The 23,413-nt window shown below is 41.7% G+C and overlaps 2 long non-coding RNA genes across 2 annotated transcripts in view; one reads left to right on the forward strand and one right to left on the reverse strand.

The window, feature by feature from the left end:
* LOC109511937 (uncharacterized) overlaps nucleotides 1-23,413 on the reverse strand; it is a 204,860-nt gene that overhangs the window by 9,274 nt on the left and 172,173 nt on the right. The window lies entirely within an intron of this gene.
* The window catches only part of LOC109511940 (uncharacterized), a 36,825-nt gene continuing 30,202 nt past the window's right edge, over nucleotides 16,791-23,413 (forward strand). Inside the window, exon 1 of the long non-coding RNA XR_002167425.1 lies at nucleotides 16,791-17,257. This is a non-coding gene — a long non-coding RNA (uncharacterized LOC109511940). The remainder of the gene's footprint in view (nucleotides 17,258-23,413) is intronic.

Below are 23,413 nucleotides of genomic sequence, written 5' to 3' on the forward strand. Positions count from 1 at the left end.
GGGGGGTGGTTATGGGGAGGGGGAAGGACGCGCTTCTCGGGGCGAACATGACGTGTCACCGCGAGGAGATCAGGGGTTAAGGATGAAAGGGACGGCCGCCTCGTCCTCTGTTTTTGGCCGCCTGCGTGCAGCTGTGGGCGCCATTGTGGACATGCTGATTTGCATACGTTTGGCAGGAGCTCCGGAAGGCGGCGCAGGGGGCCAAGAATGAGCAGCCCGCTTTAGAAAATGGAGGCAAAAGGGAGGGCAAGTAAACAACTAGCGCACGCAGATACATAGTCACGCATTATCTGCACTTACAACGCAGCACTCAGCCAAGAGAGCAACCTACAAGAAAAAGGCGTTGGTGTTCTAGGGAAGTGTAAATATAAACATTTGGGAGATTAAGTTTGTCAGGCCTTTTTTGGATTTTAGTATCCTTTCAGCTTGCGTGTGGCCAAACAGACAATTTTTTTTTACTGACATCCATTCTTGGCATTCATATGTAGGAGCCTATAAGTTTTTGTTGTTTTTTTTATGCTTTCAAAAACGACATTTAATGCAGTGTATTTTCAGCATCACATTTATTACTTAGATTGCTAATTGTACAGACAGCCTTTTCATAGACAGCAGGGGATGGGATTATAATTGGGATTTTAAAAATTATATTTCATTTCGTTTTGATTTATGTTTTGTAAATTCAAATTCAATTACTTTTTACAGAACACCTTGTTACTTTTTTGGAAATTGTTTAGTTTTAGTTTAGTTTGTTTTCTTACGTTTCGGTATTAGCTTTAGTTTTTTTACAGTTTGGGTGCAAGGTTTAAAAAGGTCAAAATAAATATTGTGTAAACTATTTAAAAACTCAATAAAATAGATCATTTTAATAACAACCATTTACGAATCAAATAGTTTTTTTTTTTTTTTTTACAAATCAAATACGTACAGTTATGAAATAAGTACAGTTCATAATAATGCTTATAAGGTTAGATGCTTCCAGGAACTTTTTCTCTCAAGACGCTAAAGGGGTGAGAGATCAATACATAGGGGGCTAAGAGAATAATTTCTAAATATATTTTAATATATCAAGTAAAATGCCGGAGGTGCTTAACTGGGGCTACACAGAGTCGTGATGGGGCTCTGTAGTGAATTCTTCTTTCTGGTCAGCAGAGGGTATCTCCACTTCTTCAAATCAAAATTGCATCACTCCATTAGAATGCAGTAAATGTCACTTTCAGAAATAAGGAATATGACATGAAATTGTTGCTCCCTCAAAAATGTCGAAATTATGCAATTTCATAAGAACCAGTATAGGTCAAAGGACAATATTGTAAGGCATGACCAAACCACAACATTCGTAGAGACAAGCTACGACGATGAAGAGACGACAAGGATGAGATGATGAACCCCAAATCATTTGAGCAAATCTGTTTTTTTTTTCAGAAATGTGTCTCAAACTGATAGCACTTCACATTAATCAGTATCCAAGAAGCAGACCGCAGTTTCAAAAGATTTGAAAACCCTTAATAATGCTGCACACATTTTAATAATTATTAAGCTTTTGGCAGTGACTTTTACATTAACCTTATTGTTGGCAATATTTATATTTATAATTGGGGTTCGACTGCATACCTGATCAATAATTTTCTTAACCAATTGTCATCCAACCACCAGGGGGCAAATACATGGGTAAGGCTTCAGTAAGATGCTTATGTAACAACCACCGAAAGGGATCGATGTTCATGTCTGGATACTGACTTTAAAAACAAGATAATAGTATATTTTTCTTCAATTAACGCTTCCTTGGCGAATCTTAACCCTTTCATGCACCCTGTAACCTGATAACATGAGAAGTTGTCCACTGTAGTAACCACCGATCCTGAAAGGGTTAAATTGTTGACTTTTTTTTTTTTTTTATATTTCTGATTAATTTGAAAATGAATGTATAATTCAAAGACCTGAATTTTGGGAATGAGCAAATTAGACAAATTTCCCCACCCTTGGAAAGTTTTATGACTGCAGATAAAATGGTTCAAATAAGGAAGCTAGGTAGACAAAATCATAGAGCGCAGAGTGTTAAAGCTGTGTCAGCCTGATGTCATAATGAGAGAGTGACGTGACGAGGGCAAGTTGGGGGGTAGGAGGCCTGTGCGGCAGGCTCTATGCCGGCTGCGGACGAGGGGTGTGTCGCTCCCAGACTGGAGACAGGTTTATTGGGCCTGATGAGTGTTAAGCTGCTGCGCCGAGCCACAATGGAGCCTGTGATCTCCCTTTGTGGCTCATTGGGAAGCGCTGGTGCGCTCAGCGGCTCCCGCTCTGTCGTTCGACAGATTGTGAACAGGCTGCACAAGGCCCCGGCCAGGGATGATGGAGCCACCAGACACTTGATTAAGGGGTATTATGAAGAAAGCCTTGAGAAGTCTAGAATTCACGCGTCTGTTTAGTGGTATAGAGCAGCCTTGAGACAGCAGTCACCTGGCATTTTTCAAAACACAAACTGTCGTTTGGCCAGGTTTTTGCTTTGATTTGCAAGTGCAAAAATTGAGTGAATGGGAGGACACCACTGCTGTTCCAAAAAAAAACATTGCTGCATGTTTGAAGTTTGCAAAAGATCACCTGATTGTTCCACAGCACTACAGGCAAAATATTGTGTGGACAGATGAAACCAAAGTTGAGGTGTTTGGAAGGAACACACAACACTGTGTGTGGAGGAAAAAAAAGGCACAGCATACCAACATCAAAACCTCATCGCAACTGTTAAGCACGGTGGAGGGGTCATTATGGTTTGGGGCTGCTTTGCTTTCTCAGGGCCTGGACAGATTGCTATCATCGAAGGAAAAATGAATTCCCAAGTTGACCAAGACATTTTGCCTGAAGAACTTAAGGCCATCTGTCCACCAATTGAAGCTCAACAGAAGATCTGTGATGCAACAGGACAATGACCCAAAGCACAAAAGTAAATCAACAAAAGCATGGCTTCAACAGAAGAAAATATGCCTTCTGGAGTGGCTCAGTCAGAGTCCTGACCTCAACCCAGAAGAGATGCTGTGGCATGACCTCAAGAAAACGATTCACACCAGACATCGTGAGAACAGTGCTGAACTGAAACGGTTCTGTAAAGAGGAATGGTCCAAAATTCCTCCTGACCATTGTGCAGGTCTGCTCATGCAACTACAGGAAACATTTGGTTGAAATTATTCCTGCCAAAGGAGGGTCAACCAGGTATTAAATCCAAGGGTTCACTTCCTTTTTCCACCACGCACAATGAATGTTTACGTGGTGTGTGTAATAAAAATTCATGAGAACACATTGTTTTGTGGTATTAGTTCAAGCAGAGTGCATTTGTCTTTTGCTGTGACTTCAATGACGTTCAGAACACATTTTATGGCCAATTCTGCAGAAATCCATTCCAAAGGGTTCACATACTTTTTCTTGCAACTGTATGTACAGCTTGATCCTTGAAGCTCCAAAATCATCACTTTTTGGGACCCCCAAAATGCTTATATTTGCTGTTCAACCATTAACAATGCATCATAAAGTGAGCAAGACATTTTCAACGCTTTCAATATGTCAGCTATTTGCAAAAATAACACTCACAAATGTGGAGTGACCAGCGATATAGATTTGTGAAAAAAAAATGACTCAATGGCGACAGCAGATTCTGCCTGATGCCAGCGATACGCACATTCCAATTTTCTGAGTCCGACTGTATATTCTTTCACCTATCTATGAAAAATGACTCCTATTACGGCAATTTGGAGGGCTGGAACGGATTATTGGCATTTCTATTCATTTCACGATTTTAGTGCTTAGAGCAGGGGTGGGCAAACTTTTTAGCTCGGGGGCCACATTGATTTCTAAATTTGACAGGTGGGCCGGGTCAGCACAAGATATGGTACATATAAAAAAACGTATATGTTGACAGTCCATACCAAACATCAACAGAACAAAAGCATTCAAGTATTACCATACTTTTTTCATGAGAACAGTGAGATAACGTATATGTCCTGTATGAACGTCCAAGTACGGTATGTTAACAACAAACATTGGTGACAACACAAGCAACAAAGAGCAACAATATATTGCCCAAAAACTGCGGCATACAGTACAGGTACAGTATATGAGAAAATATAACAAAGGTAGGACTATTTGCTCCAAAATGAGACGAGTAAAAGACCTGGTGGCTTTCTTTCCACTCACTCACTGTCTCGAACTCGACCTCCCCTCGATCACCACACAAGACAGCGTTGCTCAGCTGATGTCGTGCTTCGAACTTTTGAAGCCAGCCGCAGGACGCTTCGAAGTCTTCAATGCCCATAGTTAGCGTTATGGAACTCGCTTTCTCTCTTATTAGCAGTCCAGTTTGCGGAAAGTTTTTAGCACGATAACAGTCAAGCCATTTCAGGAAACGTTCATTTACTGGACTGTCCGTCGAGCCGCAAGCAATTCACTCTGAGCATGGAAATAGCCCGAATCGGACTGAGCAAGAATCGCTTCCTCGTTTTTCAAAGTCTCGTAGATTTGAGTCTTCCAGACTCCAAGCGTCTCCTGAATGTTTCGTACTTCGTAACCCACTTCGTTTAATGAGATACACTTCATTTTCTCTTCCGCGGCCATTACCGCTCCTCTTTGTTTGGATTCCATGCTCTAATATAGGATGTAAAAATGTTCGCAATTCCAGGAAAACTCACTGCAACAAAGAGTCGCTTGCATGTCGCCGTTTTGGATCCAATGACAGAAAATAGCGGTGCGGATACATCTATTTCGTCGTATCGAGCGGGACTTACTTGATTTAGTGCTACTGCGGGCTTCCGTATCGTCTCCCCCTCCCTCCCTGTGCTCTGCGACTTCAAGTAACTGCGCCACCTGGCGTTTAAATGCCTGTATTACAAGTCCAAATGAAATTAATGCAATAATTTACATCGAACCATAATTGTGTACTGTACCAACCTTCGGCGGGCCGGATGAAAAAGACCAACGGGCCGGATCCGGCCCGCGGGCCGTAGTTTGCCCATGTCTGGCTTAGAGCGTGGTCACGGAACGTCCACTGTCTAATTCTTCTCAAGTGGCGGAAGGACGCTGGGGCCATTCATTAATCTTCCTGCAAAATACGAAGGAATTGGTTTTTGCCTCATATGTCTTTCGCCTTGCCTTTCTCTCTCTGTCGTCTTTATCTGAGCCCAATCTTTGATGTCCTGTTATTGTAAGACCCCGTTCTGTGCAACCCTCCGCTCTCGGCGCTTTGATTCGCTCCGGCGGGGGTTAGGGGTTAGCGTCCAGAGGTCCGGGGGCCAGGCCATCACCACTTGTGTCTCGGAGAGGGGCTGACCTCTGGACCCGAGGCTTGGTCAGAGGTACTCCGAATCCCGCCTCCCCGCTTTTGATGCGCCCTCTTTCAAAGCGGTTAATTAGCCGGGGTGGCTAAACGTTTAGCCCGGCCGTGAAAGCGTCTGGGATAGCATGTGTGTCCAAGACATTGCCCGCTTTTTTTTTTTTTTTGTGCGTGTCACAAGGTCTTTTGAAACAATGCGCCACTTGGACAACTTGTTTGCATAGGACGGCGAGTGAATGGCGAGGCCTATTCACGGCGGTTCATTCACCGGGAAGAGTTTGGAGAAGGGCTTTCTTGCTAATGAACAGAAGTCCTTGACATGCGCTGGTTTCCTCTAATCAACTCTGTGATTTCCACTCTCTTTCTCCGTCTTTGTGTATGTGATATGTTACAAGCGACTCCGGAGGGGAAATAGAAGAAGCTCTCATCTGACAGGCGGGGTTTGGAGCCTGTGAATAACGTGGCTACTCTGCCGCGTTGGGCATCTTCCCCTAATCTTGACGCCGTCTTTATCACGGGGGGCATTAATACACATTTCCCAGAAAGCGGCTTTTCATCATGTGGTTCGGGATTTCATCTTCTATCCAATTTTCTCCTCATTCTTCTTCGAAAAATCTGCTAGAAGTCGTGATGAGCCTGACTGTTCGCCTCAGCTGCGTCACACTGGATTCATCAGCAGCTAAACATCACATCTCACGTCTGCCGTAATCACTTCCCCGCTTGTCTTCGGCAAAGCGCAAATCAAGCCTGTTTGCTGCTTTTTTTTTCTTTTCCTCTCCGCGGTGGCATTAACACTCCCGTTTGCGTGCTGCCTTTGAGCGCGCTGGAAGACAGCCGTGAAGTCAAGGCTGCCCGTCAATGGCCTCAATTAAGGTGCTGCAATACAGCCAAATGGGAAAGCGAATGAAAATGATTGCAGCAAACGCTGGACTGCCACAAATGCAAGTTCACTTTTTCAAGGAGCACTCGGTTTTTTTTTTTTTTTTGCTTGTTTTGTTTTTTTTTAATGTTTGACCAGAGGATGAAAAATTTTAAGTTACTGCAGGTCGGCTTTAATGCCTGACTTTTAACTACAACTCTGGAATGCCTTTATTAAAAAAAAAAAAAAATACACTGAACAAAAAGGCACTGTACCTTTTGAGCATATTATTTTGAACATTTTTCATTTTCTCCCAATTAGTTGAATTTCAAATTTTGGAGTTATTTTATCAGTAGTTTCGTGACAAAAAAAAAAAAACGACTTATACTTAAACATATCCAAAATCAGCACTTAATTACAGTACTTAACTGTACTTTCTAACATTACAGTCTAGCCCTAACTGCGATAAAAATGAAAACGTTCTAAAAACAGATTCATATTTCGGAAGTTAAAAAAAAAAGTCAATCTTTAGAGCAACAAAGATATTTTGCTGGGATAACATCCAGTTGAGAACAAAGTTGCATATTTCCAAGATCAACGGAAGTCAATTTTAAAAACACACTTATTGTAATACAGTCGGATGAAGACTAAATTGTTCTGAAACATGTAAAAGTTTACACCAGGGAACAGATTCATTTCATTTCTTTTTTTTTTGGTGACTACTTATTATCAAAAGTGTAATCAAAATAGGAACCAATAAATATTGACATTGCATTCCACTTCTGCTATTGAATTCAGCATTCCATGTTTTATTTTCAATCATGCTTTGTGTGGGACATAAGTGAGTCCATGCAGCATGCATTTGACAGAGAATTGATATAGATCCGCTATGAGGTCCCTCGACTTCCTTCACCTGGAGGAACACGAAATCATTCTTTTATTCAAAGGCGTATATACGTATCTTGGCACTCACTTAAAAGCGGAAGTGCCTTCTTTATTCTTATCCCGTCTTCTTGTTTGTATGGCACCTTTTTGCACTGGCCATTGATTCCGACATCATCTTAAAGACGCCTTTCCAACAAGCGCCTTTTGTCCTAACAAGCATGAAAGGATTTCAGGAGATTTACACTCCGCCTGTGATTTAAACATCAAGGCTTAACCTATTTCTTTATGAATAAAGACTTGCGTACGGGGATGCTGGGGGCTGCGCTTCGCCATATAAAGTGATGATTCATCCCTTAGTGGATCAATAAGAAGAAAAATCCTCCACGTGTTTTGTCATTCATCGCACTCATTTGATGACTTGTCAGCATTCATTAAGCGACTTGGACCTGCAGAAAGAGCAACGTGACACTCCATAACGGCATATCAACATTTCTATGTTTTAATCACATCAGAGCGCGTAAAGTTATTTTAATTATAGCCAATTTTTTTTTTTTGCATGTTTGTGCCTGAATTTTGCTCATTAGTCACTCTTTCAGAACTGGGCCACCTGCAGTCAGGGATCGATCAACTTTCCATCACCACAAGATTCACCATTCGGAGACACCCCCACCACACACACACACACACACACACACACACACGCGCGCACACACACACACACACACACACACACACCAACCCCCACCTTCAGAAGCCACCCCATCAGTGGCTATATCAAGCACGCCAACAGGGGGCTGCATGCTTCTTAATTTCTGATATTCGCATGCTCATGTGACTTTACGCTCGCGCTTAATTTGATGCTTCGCTCCAAACCACACGAACACATCGATGTACACGGATGCGAGATCATGACTGCCTTGTTAAAAAAAAAAAAAAAAAAAAAAAAAAAATACTGTTCGGCTCTGAGCAGTAATACCACACATATACGTAGCGGATGGAATTGGTAATTATCCGTCAAGTGGACTAAGAGATGGGACTAAATTCAGTCATTAAATGCTTTGTGGCTCTTAGCATGAAAAAAAACAAATCCAACACATTTTTTAATTCAAAAATGAAATTAGAGATACACGTATGTACTCACTTCACAGAAAGCAGCAGTTTGGCACATCAAGAGAATCATTCTTCAAAAAAGCAGCCTCAAGCTGTGCATTGCCACTCCCAGTTGAGGTTTAATGTCAAATAAACTAAATACATACAAAATTGCATGCTGCGCATTTCAAACAAACACATTACTTTGAATGTCCGCTAGCTTCATGCTAACATACCATATAAAACGCTATAGACGGGCTAATAGAACTAGCATCAATGTTGTGGTCGGACGGCAAAGGGCTAAGTCTTTCTTCTTTCTTTTCTTTTTTTAAAGGTGGGAAGCTCAAGAGACTCATTTTTTTTCTGGGGCGTGCCATTGTGGCATGTTGTTGGACATGTTAAACTGGTAATTCCCAACATGTGTGTTTCACTCAACAGGTCCAAAATTTAGATATCATTTAGTACATTGTGCCCTTCTTCATCCGTCTATTCCAATGATGTATAGTGACAGGCAGAACAATGAAATGCCCTTCCATTAGATGGCAATAGGTAAATAATTCAGATTCAGAATTCAGATTCAGAAAACGTTATTTATCCCCATGGGGCAATTAATTAACCCATGTATCCCCGTTTTTGTGTCAATTTATAACTCGACACTGTGTTAAACGATGTATTAATGATAAATAAATGACAAATAAAAACATGACATATTTGAGGATGCCTGGATGTCTTACTTTACTGCTACAGCCGGTGGTGCCGCATGTTTTTCTGCTTCTTTTTTTTTTTTTAAAACTCAAATGCAACAGAACCTGTGGAAGAAGTGGCATTTAGACTGGACCTTTCTTTTTTTTCCTACCATCTCCTCCCTGTTGCAAATCCGCAAGATTGTGAAGATTTCTATTATCAAGGATGCTCCCGTAATGGTGAAAGCAAATAACACCGACGACAAAGTTTTATATTTCCCGGCCCACCCATGGTTGCTAAGGCGCATGGGGAATCGCACATACGAATACTTCTACAGTACTGGGACCCAATGGGCCAAAGCTCAACGCGTTTACAGTGTGTGTGAGCCTGTGTGAGCCTGTGTGAGCGTGTGTGTGTGTGTGTGTGTGTGTGTGTGTGTGTGTGTGTGTGTGTGTGTGTGTGTGTGTGTGTGTTTATTTTCCCTCCCCAACCAGCCTGTCTCTGTGGTGATATGTGTAACATATGGGAAATTATTGTTGGGTTATAAAGGGCTGTTGCCTTCAGCAGACATGCAATAAATTAAGCAGGGGAGGGGGGAAAAAAAAACAAAACAGCTCTTTAGTAACACTTAGTGCACATTTCCTATCAAGACTGCTCTCCCTCTCCCCCCTTTCCGCTGTGACTCCTTCACTCTCCCTCTCTCCTGTCATCATAACGCAGGCCACAACACAATTTCTGCCTGTTCTCCTGGTTGGTGGTAGCTGAGTGGGATGTAGCCGCACAAATTACACACATAAACCTTGCAAAAAAAAAAAAAAGTTTTACTAGTTTCCACTGCTCTCCGCCACACAGGCCACGCACGCACGCAGCAAGTATGCGTGTGGGGCTGCTGAGCAGTATTATTGGTCCAATTATATGTACGAAGACAACAGTGAACAAGGAAAGAGGCAGAGAGGGAGGGTGGTTGGTCATGCAGGCCCAAAATGGCCGTAAACACGCCAAAAATAAAATGACACATGACAAGTTGCAATTTATGGACGGCGGAGGAGAAGGAGGGGTGAGCGGGAAGGATACGACGGGCATGTGAGGAACTATTCACAGAATGTTAGCGAATCAAAGCAACCTGGCGCCACCAAAATGGAAGAAGGGAGCGACTTCAAAGTCGCAGTGTGATGCGCAATGCACAAGAAGAGAGACAGGAAGTGTGTGTGTGTGTGTGTGTGTGTGTGTGTGTGTGTGTGTGTGTGTGTGTGTGTGTGTGTGTGTGCGTGCGCACGTGTGGAAGAAAGACAGCATTACACGATGATGTTAGCAAAGGCAAGCTGCGAATGGAAGGGGCACACTTCCTCATGTGAAATTATGCTACATCACACTGACACACGCAGACATGGGAGGGAAGAAAAAAAAAAATCACTCCTCCTGGAAGGCTTTCTAGAAACAAATGCAGAACAAAATCAAACCAAAATTGCACTGCAAACCTGAAAAAGTGAAAATTCACTTTAAAAAAATCAAAGTCATTTGCAGCCGAAAATTCAAACATTTGAATTGAATGTACTCATTCCAAAGTGAGAGTTACTTTAAAGCACATTTGTCAAATTCAAGGCCCGGGGGCCTGGTCTGGCCTGCCACATCATTTTATGTGGCCCGCGGAAGCATGTGAACTTCCATGATGCTTGCTAAAATCTCGACCACAATTTCAAACTCTCGTACGTAAAGAAAAAGAGACATATTGAATGTTGAATAAACTGTTAGTATTGACTTTTTTCATTTGGTTTCAGTCATAACGACCCTCCAAGGGAAACGGTAACTAAAATGTGGCCCACGACAAAAATGAGTTTGACAACCCTGTTATAAAGATACTGAGTTTGAACGATCATTCCCCACCCATTCATGTAATCACTGCTGCAGAGATACAAAAAAAAAAAAAAAAACAGGTCAAAGGTTAAACAACCTGAATTCAGATTCATCGTGCACTTTCATGCGCTCTTTCTCACATATGCTTCCATTTGAATACTGCCTGAGAAATTTTATAAATATCAATAAAGGCAGTTAATTTGAGGTGAGTGTCAGGATAGAAATGTCACAGTACGAATTGAAGCGAACCAAAAAAAATAAAAAATGGATCCACACTCAAAGAATCAAAATGAATAAGTACCTAAAGAGGAATTTTGGCCTGAAGGTGGATGTGAACGTATCTTAAAAATTTGGAAATGTTATGATTCTAATAAAGTTGGTTGGGGCTGGGCATCATGGGTTGCAACGTCCCTGTATTAAGGTAATTAACCCCCCAACAAATCCTGGATCCATACTGAAAAGTTAAATTAAATAAGTTGACTTTACTTAAAGGGGAAGTTTGAAATTTTCACTTATCAGTCATTTGTTGAAACAGTTACAATGTCTTGAACAGTATTGCACGGTAAGTATGAGCCACAGGGCTGACCCTACGATAAGTGTGCCTTATTTCGTAAATGAAAATGTTTTTTTTTTTACATTTTTTGGGGGGAATTATTTTGTTAGTTTTCATTGGCAAAAAGAACCTTGCAGTGGAGGAAACTGTGAAGTAAGATGAGATACACCTGAAGAGTTGGTCATCTAATTCTACAAAAATAAACAAATACAGATATATCTTTGCCATTTCAGTGACTCCATCATGGTTGTGAAACGTCAAAATTATTCTAAGTCACCATTACATATTTAAAAAAAATTTAACTATCGTGGCTGTTATCCAGTTTCCCAAATTTCCATTAAGAGCCACAGCAATTAAAAAAAAAAAAAAAGACAAGAGGGAGAAGCACGTGGTTGCTTTCTTCAAAGTTGTTGGAGCTGCCAAAGGCGCTGAGCAGAGAAAACACTTAAATTGAACAAAGTGTTTGAGTGCAAAGTGCTGATTTGTCTTCACCATGGGCAACTTTGCTTCTGCCAACAGCCCCCAGGAAGTCAGAGCCCATCCACAATTATTATCCGTCCAGACTAATTGATTAGAGCTAAAGAGGGAGCCGAGAACACAGTCGTGTCCGCATCGTGGTCTGCGAGCCAGTTGCGGCCCACCACTTGTTTTATTTATTTATTTATTTTACTGACATGCAGCTTTATAATTAGGCCATAAATGTATCTAGTACATAAGCAACATAATGGTCTCCATTTTCCATAGACAGGTGCACATGCTCTCTGCGTGAAAACGGGCGCATCTTCATTGTTGTGCCGGGGCAAGTCTAGCTGACCGTGTTTGGGAATTTGGCAGACTGCGCTATGCCATGCTGGGCGTACCGGGAGACTGAAGGATTTATTTATTTATTTTTATTTTTTAAACGGCCCTGGCATATCTGACAATTTGGTGACAGAAAGTACACAAGATGTTCGATCATCTAAGAGCTGATCTAAGTTTTGGCACAGGTGATTGAAACGGATTTCTGTGTTCCTTTGATATATGTGGAGGATGTCATCATATTTCCTTTATAAATGTGACAACAGCATGCATCAAAGCCTCTGAATCATATAACTGAAATAATTGATTGCATTATAATTATCATCTTTTTATCTTTAATATATTTTAAAAGTGGCCACTTGACCGCGATACAACTTGTGTGAGCGTGTGTGTGTGTGTGTGTGTGTGTGTGTGTGTGTGTGTGCGTGCGTGGGGGGGGGGGTCGGTCACAAACAGAGATATAAGGTTTGGGTGACCTTATAGCGGCCAACGTAACATCATCATTTTACAATCTCCTGCATGCACTCCAGTGAGCGAGTGCATTATGATTCCGTCATGTAGACCGCACGTTTCATTTGTGCTAAATTTAAAGGGACTGGTCGTGAATCAAGTCAGCTGCGTTTACACCCACAACGGCACACACGCATCTTTCCACCTGCACCCGTCTACAAAAACACCAAAAAGAAAGAAAACTCCGCCCATGAACACAGTTGGACCGCACTTAGTGCACGACTTGCGCGAGGCACGAAAATCGGGCCCAATGAGTGAACTTAGTGGCAAAACATGATCTACGCCTGATGCCCTTCATTGTTAAATCACATTTTTTCAACTCCATTATTTTCGTTGCTGTGAAGTGATGACTTCAAGGAAATAAACCAGTGAATCTGTTGGAAACATGTCATCTTTGATAGAGTTGCATTTGAAATATGACATGCGGAGCCAATTTTAACACAAATAATGGCCGTTAAGCATGAAGGAAAGCGTTAACAAAATATATGTGCTTACTGACACTGCATCTTAATGGGCATATGAGTTCTGTCAGCCATGCATGTCCTTTACCAACTGCTCATATCTGCTGAACATCATTTTCCGTATTTTACGCACTATAAGCCGCACCTAAAAGCATTCAATTTTCTCAAAACTGTCCTCCTAATAATCCAGTTCGCCTTATAAATGGATCAATATTCAGATTTCTTGGACGTAATATTTTACATGTTCTACAAAGCGCTTTGTTCCAGGTGCAGCGGTTGTGAAAGCTCCATATAAATAAAGCCATATTGTATTGTATTGTATTGTATTCCTTTTAGCGTAGCTCCATCTTGTGGATGGATAACGCAACCACAGCCACTATTGTAGCTTCTATTCTATGCACCTAAAAATGCAGTGCGCCTTCACTCCTGAAGTGCCTTGTAGTGCGGAAAATACGGTAGTCTCCCATAAGGAAACAAGACGATATTGGCATTAAATCGGCACAACTTTGGCCAATTATTGTTATATTGAAAAGACTTAATATCAGACGATTAATTGGTGGGGGCCCACAAAAAAGCCTCAAGTGTCTTAATTTGGGCTCAAATGTGAAATATTCTATTGCTATGGTAACATTGCAACGGCCGCAGCCCTGCTCCCAGCTGTTAGTGGGTTTTGTGTGCGTCGAGCTGGGCCGGCCGGCCGAGCGCTTGCGTGTTTGTGTGCGTGCACGCGTGCATTGATGCCGCCTCCGTGCTGTGCGCGGCCTTTCAGTCTTCAGAATAGCGTCTCGACTAATCCGTGAAAGTTGCGGCGCTCTGAACTGGCCGCCAAGCCTTTTCCCACTGAAGCGACGGCCCGGGCTCGGCGTCCAGGCTTCACACATGATTGGTCCCTCCCATGGCAGGACTGCCCTCCCCGCTGGGCGCGGGGCTGCGCTCCCCCCCCTTGCCGGGGCCGCCTAATCGGCTTCCCCTGCACCGTAATTACCAGTGCTGACTGAGCCCGGGACTTGAGCAAACTATACAAGTCTAAGCCGGCCGGGCCCTCGCACATCCACGGCAGGCCTGGAAACGGGCCTACGTTGAGGCCCCGACTCCTGACTAGTACACCTGCTGATGTGCAGAGATGGGCCGTCAACTGTTGCGTGGTCCAGCACTCTCAGGCAGGTGACGTGTTTATTTGGATAAGGCCATGAGAAGAAGCTGTGAGCGGTAACTATCTTCTTGTTGGGCTTCAACACTAAATCCACCCTGCAGGGACACAAGCCTTTGATATGTGACCATTTCAAAATCACAATGAGACCAGTGTGCATATGTGTGTGTGCGTGTGTGTGTGTTTGTGAGTGTGCCAGTGGAAAATTACCAAGTTGATGCTGTGCAAGAAATGTGAGAGCAATTTTCTTGGCAGTGTCCAAAACCGAACAGACACTTGATTATTTTTCCAACGACGGACAAAATATTAGGGACACCAATATTTTCTGATGAGATCCAACACTCAGGTTTTGCTTTTACAAAGACAGATGAGATCAGGCCCAACGCACTGTATTTTGTCTCACACTGAATTGTAGAACCTTTCAAAGGATAGCCTAAAACGCCACTCTGAAATCATGACACAACTTTGAAACTTGAACCCTTGAAACCCTTGAACTTGAAACCCTCACCTTAATTTGAAACCTTAACCTTACTTTGAAATGTGAAAACAAACTTGTACCTCTATGTCATTTAGAAGTTGCTCTCTTTATGATAACGCTCACAATCTAACCAACAACTGAGCGCATTGCTAAATTGCGACCCTCGGCAGTTTCAGAATCATGTCGGGAGGCGTTTCTAACGCTTCGGTTAGCTTTATGTACAATCATAAGCAAGCAATATAAACTCTCCAGTCACAAAATAAAGACACCATTTCTGCTTTGGATCCCGCGCGTGTGTCCCTTAAGAAGTGTTTGGCTAATTTGCATAAAGTACTATGCGCCAGTCCAAGGTCACCACTACCATAGCAATGTTCAAACAACCACATACTGTATTTTCATTCGAAAAGAAGAACAATTGCTTCAAAGGGCCTGGCAATGGCATGATCCTGACTCTATTAAATGGAAATGAAATGGAAGCCCAGCTAATGCCGGTTGCCTGTATGTGTGTGTGCTTTAACTGTGTCAGATGGACCGCTGTGAAAATGGTCATTAAAACAACAAAGCTAGCGGTGACTGTTGCACTGTATTGTATGTTCTCGGAAAAGCCAATCTGATAAAGCAACAGCTCCATTGTGAGGATGGAAAACCTCGCGGTTTGCCTTCAACAACCAACTTGAGAATCTTTTTTTTAAAGACTATTTTTTTTTTACTCTTTACTTTCTGCTTCTGATTTTGTACAAATAGGCAGATATTTTTTTTCAAACTCCACAGATGACGATGCAACATATAAAAGATAGTCAAATCTACATGGATGAGACTTTGATTGACTGACTTAATGTGTCACTTCATCAGCGAAGGACGGTGGTGGGCAATAAAACCGTTTTCCTTGCGTGACTGCTGACAAAAGTGTTTTGGGCATGATTATCAACTCACGTTTAGACAAATGCTACAGAATTTCTTGGATGGCAGTTCACAGCGCAGATGGACAATAACTCAAAGCATACTGCAAAGGCAACGAAAGAGGAGTTTTTGTTGGAAGCAAACAAGTGGAAGGTTATGCAATTGCTCATCAATCACCTGACCTAAATCCGACTGAGCATGCATTTCACTTATAGGAGACAAAACTTAAGGGAAAGTGCCCCAGAACAACAAGCAGGAACTGACGACAGTGGCAGTCAAGTATCATCAAAGGTGAAATGCAGCGTCTGATGATGTCATAGACGCGCGCCGGACAGCAGGCTATAATTGACCATAAAGGATTTGCAACCAAGTATTTAAACATGAAAGTTGGATTTGGGTTGTCCCATTACTTTTGTGATAGGCATTCATACAAACTGTTGTAAAAATCAAATTAGAGGTATATTACTACGACTACCTTTACTACAATTTTTTTTTTTTTTTTTACTGCAAACTTCCCTTCAGACTGTACTATTTACTTTCACCTAAATAAAACAGTTGAATCAGAACCTCTGGATTTAGTAGTTATTTTTGACATCGTACTCTACTCAAATCCACCCTCTAACAACCAATCTCAAAACTGAGAATTCAATAGCGTTAGCCACCAGGTTGTGGAAATTGAATGCAGGCTGGGCTCCTTGTGCCAGCGGTGAGGGAGCATATGGGAGCGTCCACGCAGGTGAAAGCCGCCGACCTGGCAACGCGCTCCAAAGGCGGCTACACGTCAGTGTCCTGGCACAGGCCCTTCACCACAACGCGGATCAGACAGACGCCCGCCACTCGTTAGCTTATTACTCTCTTATTAGGGACATTTTTGCCTTGCACGGATTGGCAGAGCACCCGCCAGCAAGCCTCTTCACATGGCCCGGCCTCTGTCAGAGCTGATCAAAAGACATTTCTTCACATCTCCAAACGGCAGGGAAAGAAGAGAAGAAAAGAGTTGGAGAAGAAAAGAGCCAGAAGGGGGCATACTGCGCTCTCTCTCTCTCTCTCTCTCTCTCTCTCTCTCTCTTTTTCTCTCTCCCTCTCTACTCTGGTTCCTTTGGTGAATGACTACTTTTCACAAAGCCCCGCACCCGTCCACCACCCGCCCCCCCTTCATATTTTTTCATTCCTGGCACAAAAACAAAAAAAAAGTGAAACAGCACGACCCTTCCGGTTTTGGGCATATCAAAAAGAATTATCCTCAGGTGAAGAATGCGTCTATAGAACGACAACAATTCCGAAGGAAAGGCAGGCGGGTGGTGGGTGGGGTGAAGGGGGTCTGCCAGGTCCTCACAAATGGGACCAGCTTCCCAAAAGCAGGCAGGACCCCCTCGGTAGTGCTAATGAAAAGTGTAACTTTAGCCTCCCAGCTGTACGTCTCAATCCATAATCCTTCCCCAAAATCCTGGCCGTAGAGACGCCTCCCGGTCCCATGGCGCTCCCCATCCTGAGCCGGGCTGGGGCCTGATTTAGTTCTGTGTCCACCTCGCAACCTGAGCATCGTCTCGGACTCCTTTCCCCTATTTGGGAGAGCAATTTGCAGCCCGGTCCCGTGGACCCCTAACTCCCCCTCAAAAGCCACCACAATGCCACTGCTGTGGTGACCCTGTGTGACAAGAACACGGACATTTTGACTGGAACTTGGGTTTTCTCTGTGGATGGATGTGTCCCTGCAGTGTGGAGGTGAGTCTGTAGGCTCACATGTCCATATGTGTGTGTGTGTGTGTGTGTGTGTGTGTGTGTGTGTGTGTGTGTGTGTGTGTGTGTGTGTGTGTGTGTGCATCTGTTGAGGTGGGGGTGGGTGGCAAGGTGGGGGCACCAAGTTGGGTATCTATAGCAAGCAGATTTGACATGTACTGTAACTTTAGCTAGCCAGATCAACATCTGTCTGAGGAGTCGTAATTAGATTTTAAATCATCAGACGTGTCACTCGCGTTTTCTGGAACAGAACGTGAATGAATGAGAAGATGAAATCTGGAAAACAGTTTTTGCCCAGTCAAACCTGAATTATGATCTCGGCAACGTCATTTCACAAGTGCAAATGATGTCAATGTTGCCATTCATGTGTATGCCGTTTGCCATGACCGATATCTTGCACGTCAGATCGATATCTGCAGCCAAATTTGAGATATTTGCAATAGGATTCTGACTCGTCAACATTTGAACTAAGCGATTTGAAAATAGGGAAAAATGACATTGCAGATATCTGACAGGACAACCATAGATAGGTGGGAAGTAGTTGTGAATATCTGTGACGTTCTTTTTTTTTTTTTGATTGGTGCAAAAAAGGTAATTATGGATATGTGTAACATCCAATCTCACTGTCTAAAGGAGTTGCCCTCGAAGTGAAAATGTCTCAGTAGTTGTCAGGGTCGGGCCAAGGAAGCAGCTTGTGAAACACTGTCCATACAAATCACGCTGTCAGTCCGTGAGTGTGTGTTTGTTGACGGTCTCACAGTCACCTGAGACGATACTTTACAGCGTGAGAGAGACAGAAAAAAAAAGTATCCTCTTGGCATGGCACGCCAACTATGTAAACGTGATTAAAAATATATCGATTCCCAGTAAATTATTCCGGCCATGTGGAAAAGGAAGGCACTAATTGGAGGAATTATAACTAATTGATGGCATCGGAGTGAATGTAGACATTTCAAAGAGACCGAGACGATTGAGCCGTCTCGGCCGAGCAGGCCTGTCGGGCTCGGGAAGGATGGCGAACGTTCTGCTCGAGTAAAGGCGAGGCGACCCGTGGCCAGCTGAATTTCAACTACGTTCGGCTGTCTGTGCGCTCGTGCACTGGCGGCAGCAGCGCCAGGTGGTTGACGGGCACGCTAAAAAAGGGATCAGCCCATTATGTGAGTGTGCACCTCCCCTATAGGACTGTAGAAGGAAAAAAAAAAAAAAAACGAACATATTTTAATCTTTTAGCGTCGACTTAAAATCTTGTGTAAAATGTAAACACCCCACAAAAATGGTGACTTCCAATGGTAAAAAAAATAAAAAGTACATTATTTAAAATGTGCCATGATCATAGAGCACAGCCTCAACCAATGCAAATGCAGACAAAATGGCCGCTGTTGCTAAGCGAACACGGGAAGAAGATGGAGCTGTTGCTCTTTGAAGATTTTCTCCAAAAACACCCCCCCTACCCCCACCCCTTGCCCTATGTTGCAAATAAAATAAATAAAGGCAAGAAATGCACACACAAGTTGGTGTGGGATACTAAATCGTCTCAATTATGTCCGCCTCGCACGACGGACTTTTATTTCATTTTCAGACGGGCGTGAATTTTGAGAAACGGACGTAAATAAAATAACACAAACGTCTGCATTAGAATGGGTGATTACATAAATATTTTGAGGCAGAATGTGGAGTTTGGGATGACTGTGATGTGACAGCTTCATATGAAAGTCTGTTTGAGTCGTCGCAGTTGAAAGCGCTTGCTAGTATGACACAAGGAAAGTCTTCAAACGCCCCCCCTCCATCCCCCTCCCACACCCCCACTCTCCCCATGCGTAAGGTTAACTTTGAGTAATCATGTGAGAGAGATTTCTTTGGATGCCTCATAGAAAGGCGGAGGACTGCTAACTTTCTTCACTCGCTATACTTTTACTTTTTCACACATTTCAAACATGGGGATGGAGGTAAAGAGATTTTGGAGAAGAGGCCGGTTACAAAGTTACAAAGAAAAAAAAGACAAGAAAGATGTCACTTTTATTTATTTGAGTCTTTTGAGGTGATTCACACACAAACGGATGACAGTAGATACTTGAAATTGATGTTGCGTTTTGATGCATTTTCTTAATAAAATTACCGACGTTTAAAAATGTTTGGGAGTTGTCACACGCTCCGTGTAGTGCAAAAATATGTTTTATGTTGAACAAGTGTGCTTATCAGAAGATGGGAGGTTGCTGATGCTAGAATCAGTCAAACAGATGGCACGGAACTTTCATTGTTGCAAAGACGAGTTTCACTTAAGAACCGATTGGACTCCATTGTTGTTGTTTTTTTTTTTTGTTTTTTTTAAATTTTTGCTTTTGATCAACAACTGCAGCTTGCATTTATGCTTGCATAGTAATAATGGTTGACGATGGGAGCGGCCAGACAAAAGTCTCTTGAAGAAGGCAAATGAAAGAGTGGTCCACCTTCAACTTAAGAGCTCATGAATTACTTTGCTTTTGATATAAGTTTTACAAAAGTAAAAAAAAAAAAAAAAAAAAGAAAGAAATGGAATCAATACAATTTGAAAACAGATGGCATCTCCAGAAAACTATAACATGAACGAGAGCAAAGTACTTCAGATGTTTTATTTATTTATTTTTTGAATGTAAATTGGAGAAGGGGTTCATTAATTCACACGCTATTCAAAAATTGTCCATCGTTTGGGAATAATTCGGGAATTATATTTCAAATACACAGCACATTATTTGTTATTTCTTACATTATAGACTGCAATTCAAGTTCAAGCTCCTGTTGCCGAAATTAAAAGTGAAAAAATATACTTTAATATTTAGAGCGTGCTGCATGCTTGGTAGGTTTGACATTTATTCTAATTGATCACTTTTGATTAAACAGTCATAATAAATATGTACAATGTCTTTTTAATTACAATCAGGTTTTTCATAATTTTATTACAACAACATACTGGAAGAAAAAAGCGTGCACAATTCAAATATCAATCAATACGTCTTATCACTGAAAAAAATGGTGTGTTGAATTTACTCAATTTCATTTCGTCAAGTGGTTACACAAATAAAAATCGTTTGGTTCCAATTACAATTTTTAACTAGATGTATAGTCTACTGAAAAAAAAATCTAAATCCAGATGATTTTATTTCGTGCAACCACTTGACGAAATAAAATTGAGTAAATTCAACAAATACTTTTTTTCAGTGGGAACAGTATTTGCATTTTGTGAAAATGTCTTTCGCTTGGCAAAAATGTAAATTACAAAGAAGCACAAACAAAAACAATACATTATTACTACTGTTATTATTCTTATTCTTATTATTATTGTTATTATGATTGTGTTTTGAGAGCACAACATGAGATCATGCGATACAATATATCATTGTCAAATGTCATCATTGCGCATAAGTAGAAATGTATTCTTTCTTTCCGCACCCTTTTAATTTGATTGGGTTTAGAATTAGGAGCGTGACAGAGAAAAATAATCAGTGAAATAGGGAGCTTTTTTTGTTTTCGTGCTAATATTTTGGGGGTTTCTGTCATTCTTTTCATTTAAATTTCAAAAGGATTGTTTGAAATCTGAACAGTTGGAATATAAAAATGGGAGGAAAAAATATATACGTATATACATAAAACAATTAGCCTAATTGCTAAGTTAGAATGAGGGAAAAAAACATCCTCTTTGAAATAAAAGGGGCTTCATGTTGGCGCAGCTTGTAATGCCCTCACCTGGAGGATTTCAAATAATAATGATGCCCACCACCTTTCCACTGTACTTTTTTTTTTAGAGGGGGGGGGGGGGGGGAAAAAAAAAAAAAAATAAAAAAAAGAAAAGATTCATGAGACAAATGTGGACTGCTGACAAGAGAAAAATAGCAAAGATGTCCTCTAAAGGTGCTCCAATTTCACACTGTCAAATTAAAGTCCCATCGTATTTCAGGCCTTATCCTGATGAAGCCAGTTTGCTCTCCGGGCTACCTTTCGATGACATACTTATAATTTAGGTCACCTCTATTTGTCAGTTGAATTTCATCAAGGTGATTTAACAGAATTTGTAAATACAATTCACTCCCTGCTAATACTTCATCATTAGGACTTCAGTGTTCAAATAAGTGTGTGTCGGCTGGTTCCACTTTGTTGACTTTGCTTTGTATGGTGAGCATGAAAATGTGTTTGTCAAGTCAACGCTGAATGTCGAACACATCACAACACATGTCTGAGCCCCGCTTGCTGTCAGGCGTCACACCACGCCGCTCGCTCCTGGAAAGTCTGCTGCACGTCACTCAGCATTTGCTTGGGATGACAACAGGACTAGCGAGCACGCACACACGCGTCCCGACCGCAGGTGCTCACTTGAAGGACTTTGACGTTGACGCACACATTTGCAAAGCCGAGAGTTTTGAATGCTTTTAGCTCAGAATAAGTTTACAGAAAGAGCAAATTAGTTGTGCTGCGAAAATCACAAAGGACAGGTGAGGTTTGGATAATTTGGGCGATTTAGGAAGTTATGTGCAAAGTAAAGGCTCAAGAGCATCCTACAAGACAAAATGTTTTAAAAAAAAAAAAAAAAAGTATGTGAGGTTTAAAAGTTTGGGTTGGGATTAGGGGTGAATCCCGTTCAGATTTATTGAATGACATGTCTGCTTCTTTTTCATTTGTTTGTAGGTATACCAAGATTTTTTTTTGTACAGTTGTGTCCATGGTAAATCCCAATTTCTAATGTGGCAGTTTAAAAAGAATTGGGAAATCTAAGCCCTTGTACACAGAAGACCACTGACATACGTGTGTGTATTTTCATGAAAAGTAAAAACAATTATACAAGAAATCTGCCCGGGATAATTCAACTGTAATTCTGGATTTTATTATTATGTAGTATTTTGTGCTATTTTCCAAAAGTGGGAGACATACTGCCACTTGTAAACTATGCTACATGTAATCACTTGTGGAGATTGACCGAAATACAGGGTGGCTTGCTAAAATGTATCATTTTGCTAGCTTGTTTAAGTTCTTAGTGGTTTTCATTGAGATATAATTAACATGAGCAAAGTCTTCATATTGATGAATACTGTGTATGTATAGCTAATTTGAGAAAGTATTTTAGAAGTGTGTATCAAACTGGTAGCTCTCATGTTCAAAAAGGTTAGTAACCCCATGTAATGTGTTATGCTAGGCTATGCTATAAGCAAATACATCTCTGTGGGACTGCTTTTTTTAATTTATTTTTTTACAAAAGCACATTCACTGTTCCTTGTGTTTGGGTTAGCAAAGAGATTTAGGAGCAATTCACACAAAAAGTTCTTTTTTTTTTTTTTTTTTGGTTACACTAAATACCACCTAAAAAAATGTTTGCTCCCCATGAACCACCATCATGACCAACATTAAAATAAAGGTATGAGTGGGCGGAACTGTTTCAATATTTACACTGCACTTAAATATGGAATAAGACAGAACTGTACTGAAACAACGATTCAGTTAAAATGTCTTGCACATTAAAAGTTTGATGCAAATGTTTTGAACTTAAAAGCGAAATACAACTGAATTGCACTGAGGCATTGCTTTTGCCATGTACCACACGCAATTCATTATGCCCCAACTTTAACGCGCCAATCAAACACATGCACAAATCTGCCACCTTTGTGAATAACTTTCTTGATATTTTGGCCTTTTCACGTCTGCTCGTAACTTTGTGAAAATTACTCTTAGTATGGAATCGTACAAAATGATTTGGCTTTCGCTCGCAATCAAAAAAATTTACGAAGGGCAATGGCAGTAAGTACTTCTTGAGTTCAAAGACAGCCTTGCATGGTGCGAGTGTATCAGACAATTTCCCAAACTGGGCCGCAGATGCCGAAAAGGAGGCCCGAACACAAAAAGTGTTCAGTGAAGGGACCAGGTCGACTTGGGTCGTCAGGCGAGGTGCGAAACCTCACCCTGACTTTGTAACGCTTACGAGTGGCGAACCGCTGCCAAGATAGGACGATATCTCAACCCAATCTGTCACCAAATGGAGTGAAAAAGAAATGGAGTGCCAAGAGCGCAAGTCTACATCCTCGCTAACACACACACACACACACACACACACACACACACACACACACACACACACACACACACCTCCTTATCTCCATTTCATTACACTTACAAAATGGC

This window comes from Hippocampus comes, unplaced genomic scaffold, assembly GCF_001891065.2.
Source record: "Hippocampus comes isolate QL1 unplaced genomic scaffold, H_comes_QL1_v1.1 scaffold381, whole genome shotgun sequence".
NCBI lineage: Eukaryota > Metazoa > Chordata > Actinopteri > Syngnathiformes > Syngnathidae > Hippocampus > Hippocampus comes.